This window comes from Cupressus sempervirens, chromosome 11 (genome assembly GCF_028749045.1).
Source record: "Cupressus sempervirens isolate cs-2001-9-10 chromosome 11, ASM2874904v1, whole genome shotgun sequence".
In the NCBI taxonomy this organism is placed as follows: domain Eukaryota; kingdom Viridiplantae; phylum Streptophyta; class Pinopsida; order Cupressales; family Cupressaceae; genus Cupressus; species Cupressus sempervirens.
Genome location: NC_143128.1, coordinates 531385428 through 531399376, shown reverse-complemented (window position 1 = coordinate 531399376; position 13949 = coordinate 531385428). Strand labels below are relative to the sequence as shown.

The 13949-nt window shown below is 30.3% G+C and overlaps 1 pseudogene; it reads left to right on the top strand.

Moving 5' to 3' along the window:
* The window catches only part of LOC149530719 (ent-kaurenoic acid oxidase 1-like), a 45903-nt pseudogene that overhangs the window by 15805 nt on the left and 16149 nt on the right, over window positions 1-13949 (top strand).

Genomic DNA, 13949 nt, shown 5'->3' with positions numbered 1-13949 from the left:
ACTTTGCATGTTAGTAAGATGTTTTAGGAGTGACATTCCTACTATGTTAATACCGATGATCTCTTCGGTGCTTTGAAATGTTACGCACGGAGGGATGGCTAGAATCCATGATGGTCTAATGATGCTTTTTACAATTGGGAGGAACCGTGCACTTAGTTAGTTATGTTTGTGATATATGGTTATCTTTTGTGATGGATGTTTACATCTTTTGTGATGACGTATCATGTATGATATGTGGTTTCATTTACTTTAAATTGCATCATGGATTAGTATTGAATGATGATATTTTTTATTTACATAGATGTATGTTCTTTTAAGTTTTTTCATACCTTGTAACATGTATAATGGATGATTGAGCTAAACTAAAATGTAATTACAAAAAAGACACTTGTATATTGTTTAAGTACATTGGATGTATCATTGTTATTTCATAAGGATGTGATGTTAGATGAATAGTTAGTTTAGATGTAATTCAACGTTAAGGGATCTTTAAATAATGTAATCTATTATGTTATAATATGTTTACTTTCAATTGTATTGTTACTATTACTTCCGCAAGTGTTGTAAATGGTTTAACTTTCATGTTTTAAAAAAAAAAAAATTGTTTGGCAAACTTAGAAAAATTCTTTGGATCCTTTGGCGAGGCATTACATTTGGTATCAGAGCCCGAGTTTCAACATTGGGAGCTTTGGGTATATTTGAATGCCACTAGTTGTTAACTATTTGAACAAAACAAAAATTTTGAACTATCATGTGTATCTCTTTCAAACTGAAAACTTGAAACTAGGTGAACTGAAACAAAACTTAAAATTGTTACTTGCATATTTTTCATACTTCAATACTTAGTTTTCAAAACTGAAAATTCTACTTAAACCTAAATGAGGGCAAAACTAGAAATTGAAACTTATTCTAGTTGCAAAACATGTATCATTCTATCTATGTTTTAAGGTAGTATGCCTTTGATTATTTTGTGTGCATTAAGTTGATCTTGTTTAGAATGCATTAGGGAATCTATTTTAGTAGTTGTTAAAAGAGTGAATGTTAGATCGATATGGTTTTCGGTTTACCATTAAATCATAATCATATTTCTCTAAAGGTGTTGTAATATCTTCAGTGGAATCATGTCTCCCTATAGAGGAAAAGGGATCAATGGGACCCACATAGTGAGTATTTTAGTTTTTCATTCTTGTAGGCTTCTAGGAGTAAGCCTAATCCCAGGGGAGGTGGATGTAGTGCCTGCCCCTGGTTCGCATTTTGTTATCATTGCTAAGCTCTTTTAGAGCTAGTTTTATGTTGATGGTTAGCAGCATTGTTTTGAGACGATCAGATATTGTGTTATGGATTCAGTTTATTATGTGATGAGATCACTTAGACTTTCTATTTCATGTATGCATGATGATCATTACATTGCTTTCAGTTATTAATGATAATTAGTTAGATGGTTTATTATTATCATATGTGTTTTCTTATGGATACTTACCCCATACTTGCATGTGTATGGTGTGTGTGTTTGCTTTGCGTGTTTGCTTTTGTATGATGTGTCTGATGTGGTTAAGGAAAGGAGTCGTAGTCACTTGCTAGTCGGGATCTACACGATGCACCACTTCTCTTCATTGCTTGTTTAGTTTAGTATATATTGTGTTTGTACATGCATGATTTTTATGCAAGTTGCAAGTACCGGATATCGACTTCCCTGAATTGCCAAAATGAGTGTACCCTATCACATTATCTCAATGATAAGAGAGGGGAGATAAATTCTCAAGTCCAAATCTCAACCCTTTAAGCCATTTGTACTAATTGAAAAATTAAGACAAGTATCTAAGTTGAGTACCCTCCAAATACGTTGAATAACGTAATTCGTGATATAAACCCTTGGCTTGATTTTGTATGTATTTTGACTATGATGGATTTTCATATTTTTATCTTGTGAGTCTTTGGTGTACTTTCTATTAATTAAGCCTAATTCAAAGATTTAATTAATGGTTCAATTTAATAGAAAATTAATATGGTATTTTAATATTTATTTTATTTAATTAATTGAGAAATTAATTAAATAAAATAATTAAATTTGAAAATAAAAGTTTAAAGTTTAAATTTGGAATGTGACAATATTTATTTTAATAATAATATATTTGGAATTCATTTTTAAATAAATGAATAAATAATAATATTATTAAAGCTAATAAATATTTTAGCAATTAAGTTTTGAAAAATGAAATTTAAAAAGTGAAAAATATATTTAAAATTATTAAAAGATTTTAGATTTCATGTGATTAAAATATAAATATATTAAGATTGAAAAGTGGAATTATAAAAGTTAGTGCATGAGATTTAATAAATAAATTAATTAAATTGGAAAGAGTAAAAGTAAATATTATATTAATTAATGTGCATTATTTTAATATTTTCTCACATAGGAGTTGGCAAATTTTTGAGAGTTGTCATGTAGACAACACAGAAGTTTGCATTCTAAGAATGCACTAGTTGTCTACACTTAGGAGTTAGCATTTTATTTGAGCACATGGTGTCTACAACCTTAAGACTCATCTAGAGGGTTGGAGAAGGCCCATGCTTGGTTGTCATGCTTATCTTCTAGTTGTTTCTAGAGACACTCTAGATGCATATTAGAGGTCTTTAAATAGAGGCTCTCCTAGTGTGTTTGGACAAGCTTAATAGAAGCTACAAGCTACAAGCTACAAGCTTCAAGCTAAAATAGAAGCTTCAAAGCTTACATTCATTTAAAAGCTTATATGCTTCTACATGCTCATATATTTTTTATATGCTTCTATGCTTCTTCTAGCACTTCTAGTCACTTGAAAGATTCCGTTGGCTTGGATCTTGGAGGAATTACGAATGATGGAGAAGGAAGAGATTATTTATGGACTTCTGAGGCATGGCAAATTTAGCATCAGTGTCCAGGTGCACTCGTGATATTTGCATACTCTCTTTGCACTATTTCTCTTCCTGTCTTCATCGTGTTTGTTATATGTGTCTGAATACTCTCTGTGATTGAATCTGCAATTTTGAAATTAGAATCTAGATATGCTATTTGGTTGAAAAAATAATAATAGAAAAACCCTAAATCCAATTAAGGAGAAATTAGATCTTAATCGAGTTTGGGTTCGAATTTATATTAAATTAGAAAGACAAGATTTGGAATTAAAATAAAAATTTTATGGTGAAAATTTGAATAATTAGATGTAATCTTTCTATCAATTATATTTTTAGATGCGTATGAACAAACCCTTTTATGGTTAAATTTAGAAAACAATTATTTTAAGAGAAAATTCTTAATTCGTCACAAATTGTCTTCTCGCTGCTCCTTGGATAGACCTGAACTCAGTCATTTATAACTTTTTATTGTGATTGAATTTATTCGATCGCTCCAATCAGAAGTGGCGCAACTTGGCCCTCTCCAACATATTTCAATTTCAACTCGATCCAACGGTTCATTATAGAGATATGGCCGTCGTACTGAAACTATTTTATTCAAGGACAGATATTTCTCCATTTTCCATAACCAAGAGTTTTTTATGCTTAAACTTCACAAAAATAATAAATCAAAGCATGGAATGAATTAAAGATATTATTGCAATCTTTCCTTATTATAATCTTATTAATATGCATTAGTTTTATATGATTTATTATCTAATCTAATTAAATCAAATTTAATTAAGATTAGTTAATAGTAGAAGAAATGTAATTAATTATTAGTCAATTTAAGTAAATGAATTTTTAAATGAGAGAAAATTAAAAGAAAAAAGATATTAATAAGCAGAATTAAATAATTAAATTATTAATGAGATCATTATTTAATGGATAAGATTATTAATGAGTGATGGTATAAATAGTTTTAACGAGACTAATTGGTCGAAATAGAGGAAAGGAAATTCATTATATTATGATTAAATCGGAATCATCTCTTTAAAGAACATTAAATTATAATGATTCAAACATTTACCCTTAGTTGAATTTAGAAAGGTTGATTTCAAAACATTACGAGGATTATACTATTTAAACGGGATAACTATAGAATTAAAGGAAGTCTTTTTGCTTGATAATAATCATCGAGTTATCAATTAAGTTATGCAATGGATTGATTAATTAAAAATTGATAAGCATTATTTTGATAGTTTAAAATAATCAATTACTACGAGTAATTTCACCTATCATTTAAATATAAAATGAGTGGAATCAGGAATCTCTTCTACCTAGAAAATACTTTAAATTTTAGTTGACTTATAATTTACAAATTATAGTTAGTTATTAATCAACTGATATTCTTTGGGTCGTTGATATGGTTATGTAATTATTAATTAAATCAATTAATGAGAGTTAATTAGATTTAATTAATAATTAAGTTATGTAATAGAGATTTATTTGATATAATTTTTTTAACGAGATTATAGATTATCTATATTGAAGTTGTTAAGTCTTATGACTTGAATTATGACTTTAGATATTATATGATTGTCAATGATGATAACGATTGAATTAAGAGGCTTAAATTTTAATAATATTTAATTAAGTCTTAATTAAAAATTATTAGAATGATAATAGGGCATGGATGGTATACTTATGTTAATTGATTGATTTAATTAATCATTTTAATATAGTTTTAATATTTTCATTCGAAGACTAGTAATTGGCTCTCTTATAATTTAGACGAATAATGATCCTTGATTTATGTTAAAAGTTGAAGTAATATTAAAGAAGAGTTAATCAATTAGAATATGGATCATGGTTAAAAATAAAGAGAGCAATTTAATTAAAGGTCAATGATGATCGATTTAGTGAATATTTATCCTTAAGTTATTCTTAGAATGTAATTCTTAATAATGGAAGGATAATGCTATCGGGGAACAATTGGGTTGACTTATAGGTCAAATGATGAAACTTAGACACTTGAAAGTATACTTGCAAACAGAAAATTGGAAACCCCTACACATTATTCAACTATGTGAATTTAGTAAACCAGTACATGTGTTTGCATTGTGTATTCTATATGCTTCTTGTTTTGGGTTTTTGGGTTGACTAGTGTTGACCAGTCCTAGGTTGTTACCAGAGGCTCGAGGGTTATGAGATTGTGATGGCATGTTGATCTTATTTGGTCTCGATCTTTATAAACCCAACCATAGTAATGTGATTGTATGCTCTATGAAATATTTGTATTTGTTCATCAGTCTTCATGTGTGAAGCTGAGATGTATTTGTATGAGACACTTTAGCTAATCATTTTTGAGTCATCGATCAGTTATCCTTAGATTATTTTCTAGTCACCATGATGAGACTGAAATGTTGATTTATTTTTTGATGATGTCATGTTGTGACATGTTTGACTCAACCATTTTGGAGTCTTTGATCAGTATGATTTTGAGATATTCTTGATTGCTTGTTGAGAACCAATGGATATTGTGATTTATCTTGAGATATATTTTAGTTATTGAGAATCAATTGATACTTATGATTATCAATGATGCCTTCAGTTGCCAATAGAGAACTATTGTGGTCATGATTTTCTATGGTTGCTTTTTCAGATGCTCATGGAGATTTGATGATTCTTATCTTGGTGATTTGATGATTTTTATTGTAGTTATTTGATGTTTTTATCATGGATATTTGATGATTCTTTTTATAGATTATCTTTTAGATTTTTTTACAGTCGCTTGTACAGGACTATGGTGATTTATGATTCCATGAGCTTAGGGTAGGTAATCTACTTGTAGTGTCGAGAAGTGGCTTGCAATGGGGGTCGAGGCCCTAAGTGGCTGCCAAGGTAACTCATTGTAAGTTTTGTTAATAAGTGATAATATTTACACACTAATTGGGGATTAAATGAAACTAAAAAGATAATTTTTTTGGTTCTCGCCCATGCCTTGAGCGCTTGTACAGGCTAGGATGGGAGTAGTGAGAATGCATGGTTGCGACCGTGCATTTCGTAGTATGCCTCATCAGTATGAGAGGATACTAGTGGCTGCATGAGATTAGTATGGACCCGTGGAGTTTAGCTAACTGCTAGGGTAACTTGTATGTGATAATTGCAATGATACTTTCTCACTTGCAAAGTAGGTTTCCTACATGTCATTGTGTGCCTCTGGGAATTAGATGTCGGTTTGTGTGATGGAACCTTTGAGTTAGTATACTTGTAGGATTCCTGGACTTAGAGAGTATTTTTATGCTTTGTGGTTATGATATCCTGTTTGAGACTTGAGATTATCTTCTCAGCACGGTGGGAGTGGACTACTTAGGTACCACGCGGTCGGGTGGTAGTGTATTTTTCACTCTTATCATTTGAGATCCGTCTGAGACACCGTGGCTGATGCTTTCTTGGTTGATATTTATCTTCATTATGATCTTGGAGAATTATGGTAGATGATATACCTTATGATGGATGTATTTATTGGTATGTTTCTTATATTTATGATTTGCATATGTTAGATGATGGTATCCTATGCTTTACTTTGCATGTTAGTAGGATGTTTTAGGAGTGACATTCCTACTATGTTAATACCGATGATCTCTTCAGTGCTTTGGAATGTTACACACGGAGGGATGGCTAGGATCCATGATGGTCTAATGATGCTATTTATGGTTGGGAGGAACCGTGCATTTAGTTAGTTATGTTTGTGATATATGGTTATCTTTTGTGATGGATGTTTATATCTTTTGTGATGACGTATCATATATGATATGTGATTTCATTTACTTTAAATTGCATCATGGATTAGTATTGGATGATGATGTTCTTTATTTACATAGATGTATGTTCTTTTAAGTTTTTTCATACCTTGTAACATGTACAATGGATGATTGAGCTAAACTAAAATGTAATTACAAAAAGGACACTTTTATATTGTTTAAATACATTGGATGTATCATAATTATTTCATAAGGATGTGATGTTAGATGAATAGTTAGTTTAGATGTAATTCAACGTTAAATGATCTTTAAAGAATGTAATATGTTATGTTATGATATGTTTACTTTCAATTGTATTGTTACTATTGCTTCCGCAAGTGTTGTAAATGGTTTAATTTTCATGTTTAAAAAATATATATATGTGTGTTTGGCAAACTTAGAGAAATTCTTTGAATCCCTTGGCAGGGCATTACATAAAATATAAATATATTAAGATTGAAAAGTGGAATTATTAAAGTTAGTGCATGAGATTTAATAAATAAATAAATTAAATTGGAAAGAGTAAAGTAAATATTATATTAATTAATGTGCATTATTTTTAATATTTAGAAGTTTGCAAATTCTCAGGAGTTGTCATGTAGACAACACAGAAGTTTGTACTCTAAGAATGCACTAGTTGTCTACACTTAGAAGTTAGCATTTTATTTGAGCACATGGTGTCTACAACCTTAAGACTTATCTAGAAGGTTGGACAAGACCCATGCTTGGTTGTCATGCTTATCTTCTAGTTGCTTCTAGAGACACTCTAGATGCATCTTAGAGGCCTTTAAATAGATGCTCTCCTAGTGTGTTTGGACAAGCTTAATGGAAGCTACAAGCTTAATGGAAACTACAAGCTTCAAGCTAAAATGGAAGCTTCAAAGCTTACATGCATTGGAGAAGATTCATATGCTCATATAATTTCTACTTGCTTTTATGCCCCTTCTAGCACTTCTAGTCACTTGGAGGATTCGGTTGGCTTAGATCTTGGAGGAATTGCGAATGATAGTGAAGGAAAGAATTTTCTATGGACTTTTGAGGAATGACGGATTAGCATCAATGTCCAGGTGCACTCGTGATATTCACATATTCTCTTTGCACTATTTCCCTTCTTGTCTTAATCGTGTCTGCTATATGTGTCTGAATTCTCTTTGTGATTGAATCTGAAATTGGAATCTAGATATTTTATTTGGTTGAGAAGAAAACATTAGAAAACCCTAGAATCCAATTAAAGAGAAATTAGATCTAAACGGGTTTGGGTTCGAATTAGAATCAAATTGAGAATGATGATTTCAAATTTATAGTTAGATCTATTAGATGGATTATAATCATATTTAGATAACAATTATTTTAAAAGAGAGATTCTTATTTAAAAGAATTAGAAAACCTTCTTTATTTAAAAGTTATAAATATGTTCTCTATAGAAATACATATATGTTCAAATCTGCATATATATATATATATATATATATATATATATCTTAAAATAATAGTGTTGAATTACAATTTGTATATGTATACACGCACACACATATATGTGTATACATATATACATATACGTATATATATATATATATATATATATATATATATATATATATATATATTTATGTATAAAATTGTGTAAACGTTAAATTCGAATATATATTGAATTCGAATCGCATGGAAACATTTTAATGAAAAACCTTATATGTGAATTGCTTTTGAACGATATTTAAAAACGTTTATAAAAATTATATGGGAGGGCGGGGTTTTACCCCACCCCACCCCTTGTTCCTTTTATTTATGCTAGCTACGAACTGTTGACGCAGTCGTACCTGCGACTACGATTGCAGGGCCGACTGCAGCAGCAGCCGTCAACGCACGGCCACAGTCACATCGCAATGACAGTCGCACGGCATTGCGATTCAACCACCGTCAAATCTGTAACTTGAAACATTCGGCTTTATAATCATACGCATGATGTTAGATATTAATTATCTCGTGTGCAATTATTAATATATTAAAGTTTGTTATGAGTTTATATATATAATATTAATGAATTTTTTTAATATTCAAGATTAATAAATAAGATATAGTTTTAAATTGATTCATTTACTTAATTGGAATTTAATCCAATTAAGGTTAAAGGGGAATGTTATAAATGAAAAATTTAAGTTATTAAACAGGTTATTGAAATCTCAATAAAGCAATATAATTAGAATTTAATAATTATTTCATTAGTCCAAAGACTAATTAGAATGTTCTAAATGAATTAATGGAGGATTTTAATAGAAACGATTGTAGATAGGACTGATGGAAAGAGATATATTTATATTAAATAATTTAGAGATGGTAATTTTATAATACGAGATGATTTTAAATTAAGTGACTCAAATTTTATTGATAATGGACAATGGGTCATTGTTACATTTTGACTTTGCTATAACATAGCTATGATTTGAATTATTATATTGATTATAAATTATTGATATACCTTAGAAGATAGTTAAATATTAACTAATGGGATTTATGGAAATATAGTTTGATGAGTTTATTATTTATTAATGTTTGTTGGGTCTAGCAAACTATTAATAAATAATGATTTAAATAGATATCAACAAATTTGATTAGAGATAATCTAGTGGAGATTATTTATTAATTGAAGTTTGTAAAAGATAATAATTTTTGGATTTGGATTATAATTGATTTTAATCAATTAATGTTCATTGAGTTGACAATATGATTATATGCGATAGAGTTTTAACTTAAAACGATTATCATGATGAATGTGATCTATTAATAAGATTCTCAATATAGCTTGTTATTCAATATTAACCAGTTATTATTATTGAACTATTAAAATGATTATTTGTGCATTGGATTGTAGTTGACTTTAAACGTACAAATTATAGTTAGTTATTAGTCAACTAGTATTCATTGGGTTGATGGTTTGGTTGTGAAGTTATTAATTAAATCAATTAATTAGAGTTAATTAGATTTAATTAATAATTAAGTTATGTAATGAAGATTTAATTGATATAATTCTTTTAATGAGATTGTAGATTATCTATATCGAAGTTGATAAGTCTTATTCTAATAACTTGAATAATGACTTAGATATTTTAACGATTATTAGTGACAATTTAATAATGATTATAATTAAGAGGCTTAAGTGTTAGAGATACTTAATTGAGTTTTAACCATTAAAATGTTAATGGATCATGGAATTGTGCACCTATGTTAATTGGTAGATTAAATTGATCATTTTAATAACGTTATAATCTTTTTATTCGAAGATTGATAATTGGTTCTCTTATAAACGAATAATGATCCTTTGATTATGATGAAAAGTTGAAGTAACATTAAAGAAGAGTTAATCAATTAGAATATGGATCATGGTTAAATATAGAGGACAATTTAATTAAAAGTCAATGATGATCAGTTTAGTGAATATTTATTCTTAAGTTATTCTTAGAATGTAATTCTTAATAATAGAAGGATAATGCTATCGGGGAACAGATGGGTTGACTTGTAGGTTAAATGATGAAACTTAAGACACTTGAAAGTATACTTGCAAACAGAAAACTGAAAACTCCTACACATTATTCAACTATGTGAATTTTAGTAAACCAAAACATGTGTTTGCATCGTGTATTCTATATGCTTCTTGTTTTGGGTTTTCGGTTGACTAGTGTTGACTAGTCCTAGGCTGTTACTAGAGGCTCAGGGGTTATGAGATGTGATGGCATGTTGATCTTATTTGGTCTCGATCTTTATAAACCCAACCATGGTAATGTGATCGTATGCGCTATGAAATATTTATATTTGTTCATCAGTCTTCATGTGTGAACTGAGATGTATGTGTATGAGACACTTGAGCTAATCATTTTTGAGTCATCGATCAGTTATCCTTGTATTATTTTCTAGTCACCATGATGGGACTGAAATGTGGATTTATTTCTTGATGATGTCATGTTGTGACATGTTTGATTCAACCATTTTGGAGTCTTCGATCAGTATGATTTTGAGATATATTTTGGTTATTGAGAACCAATGGATACTTATGATTATCATTGATGCCTTCAATTTCCAATAGACAACTGTTGTGGTCATGATTTTCTATGGATGCTTTTCTTGATGCTCATGGAGATTTGATGATTCTTATCTTGGAGATTTGATGATTCTTCTTATGGATATTTGATGATTCTTTTTATATTATCTTTTGGATTTTCTTTACAGTCGCTTGTACAAGATTGTGGTGGTTTTATGATTCCATGAGCTTAGGGTAGGTAATCTACTTGTAGTGTCGAGAAGTGGCTTGCAATGGGGGTTGGGGCCCTAAGTGGCTGCCAGGGTAACTCATTGTAAGTTTGGTTAATAAGTGATAACATTTACACACTAAATGGAGATTAAATGAACCTAAAAAGATAATTGTTTTGGTTCTCGTCCACGCCTTGAGTGCTTGTACAGGCTAGGATGGGAGTAGTGAGAATGCATGGTTGCGACCTTGCATTCCATAGTATGCCTTGTCATTATGAGAGGATACTAGTAGCCGCATGAGATCAGTTTGGACCCGTGGAGTTTAGCTAACTACCAGGGTAACTTGTACGTGATAATTGCGATAACACTTTCTCGCTTGCATAGTAGGTTTCCTACATGTCATTGTGTGCCTCTAAAAATTAGATGTCAGTTTTGTGTGATGGAACCTTTGAGTTAGCATACTTTTAGGATTCCTGGACTATTAGAGATTTGTGCTTTGTGAATTGATATCCTGTTTGGGACTCAAGATTATCTCCTCAGCACGGTGGGAGTGGACCACTTAGGTTCCACGCGGTCGGGTGGTAGTGTTTTTTCACTCTTATCATTTGAGATCCATCCATAGACACTGTGGCTGGAGCATTCTTGGTTGGTATTTATCTTCATTATGTTTTTGGATCATTATGATAGATGATATACTTTATGATGGATGTATTTACTGGTATGTTTCTTACATTGATGATTTGCATATGTTAGATGATGGTATCTTAAGCTTTACTTTGCATGTTAGTAGGATGTTTTTAGGAGTGACATTCCTACTATGATTAATACTGATGATCTCTTCAATGCTTCAGAATGTTATGCACGGAGGGATGGCTAGGATCCATGATGGTCTAATGATGCTATTAACGGTTGGGAAGAATCGTGCACTTAGTTAGTTATGTTTGTGATGTATGGCTATCTCTTATGATGGATGCTTATATCTTTTGTGATGATGTATCATGTATGATATATGGTTTCATTTACTTTAGTTGTATCATGGATTAATATCGGATGTTGATGTACTTTATTTACATGGATGTTTATTCTTTTAAGCTTTTCATACCCTGTGATATGTATGGTGGATGATTGAGCAATTTGAAAATGTAATTTACGAACATTGGATGTATCATTGTTATTTCATAAGGATGTGATGTTAGATGAATAGTTAATTTAGATGTGATTCAATGTTAAGGGATCCTTAAAGAATGAAATATGTTACGTATGTTATGTTTACTTTCATTTGAATTGTTGCTATTGCTTCCGCGAATATTATGAATGGTTTATATTTCATGTTTAAAAAAAAAAAATTGTTAGGTAAACTTAGTGTAATTCTTTGGATCCCTTGGCGGGGCATTACATCAATACCAAGAAATCCATAACAAAATGGTATTGTAAAAAGAAGGAACGTGACTATAATGGATGCATTCAAGACTATGATGGTTCAAGATGATGTACCTAAGATCTATTGGAGAGAAACCATTATCATTACAATGTACACATTAAAATGGGTACAAGTGAAGAAAGGGAATTGGTAAGATACCTCATGAATTTTGGTATGGTCATACACCTAGTGTTAAGTGTTTCAAAGTCTCTAATAGTAGATATTAGATCAAGAGAAATAAGTTCATAGGTGAATTTGATCCTAAGAGTGACAAAGATAAATTTTTAGTATACTCTAATAAAAGTGAGGTGTACCAGTGTTTCAATAAAAGAACAAGCAAGATACTTGCAAGTGATAATATGAAGGTAGATGAATATCTTATAAAATATGATGAATTCGACAAGAAATAATGAATGGATGTCTAGGAGATTGAGTTTGTGCAATTAAAAGTGCAAGATATAGTTGAATAGAATAATGCGGAATAAGTGGTTCAACCAAAAGAAGTGTCTCAAAGATGTAAACTAGTCATTCCAAGGTATACATAGCTGAATAATTCTATTGATCAAATCATATGTGATAAATATGCACATGTGCAAACAAGAACAAAAAACTAGGGAAAGTATATGTCTAATTTCTAAATTTGAGCCTAAGACAATGAATGAAGCTTTGAAGAATGATGATTGGATAAAATCCATTTAAGATGAACTTGATAATATTGAAAAGAATAACACATGGACACTTGTTCCAAAACCAACAAATAATAATGTGATTGGCACAAAATGGATCTTCAAAAATAAATTGAATGACAATGGGAAAGTGATCTAGAACAAAGTAAGATTTGTGTGTAGAGGTTATGTGCAAAAAGAAGGATTAGATTATGGAGAGAATTTGTCTTTTGTGTCAAGAATTGAAGGGGTATCAATCTAACTTTCTTATGAATCTTACAAACATTTTAAGGTTATCCTAATGGATAGTAACTCTTCTTTCCTAAGTGGAATTTTTGAAGAGGATTTAAATTGATAAAAGGAAAGGACATGGTGTACAAGTTAGAAAAGGAATTTTTTGGACTAGAATAAGTGTCTAGAGCATGGTGTGGAAGGTTACACTCTTATCTTGTTAGGATTGGGTTTAGAAGAAAAAATGAAGGTAATAATGTATACTTGAAGATTAAAGGAGTCAGGTTATTATTAGATGAAGTATTTGTGGATGAAATAATATTTTTTTGGAAATGATGAAATGAGTTTGGAATTTTTAGAAGAGATGAAGAAGTAATTTGAAATGTCAATGACTGGAGAAATTAAGTTCTTCATTGGATTTTAGGTTTCATAGCTAAAGGATTGTATCTATGTTAGGAAAACTACATATGTAAAGGAAGAACGTAAAACCTTTGAAAATGGAAGACTCCAAGCTATTTGGAACCCCCATGGTGACTAGTTGAAAATTGTCAAAAGATGACAAGTCAAGTGTAGTGGATGCAACCTCTAAAATATTTATGATAGGTAAATTGTAATATGGTGTTCATAGCAGACTAGACATTTCCCAAGTAGTTGGAATACTGGCTAGATTTCAAGAAAACCTAAAGAATCCAACATGGTGGTGGTGAAGATAAT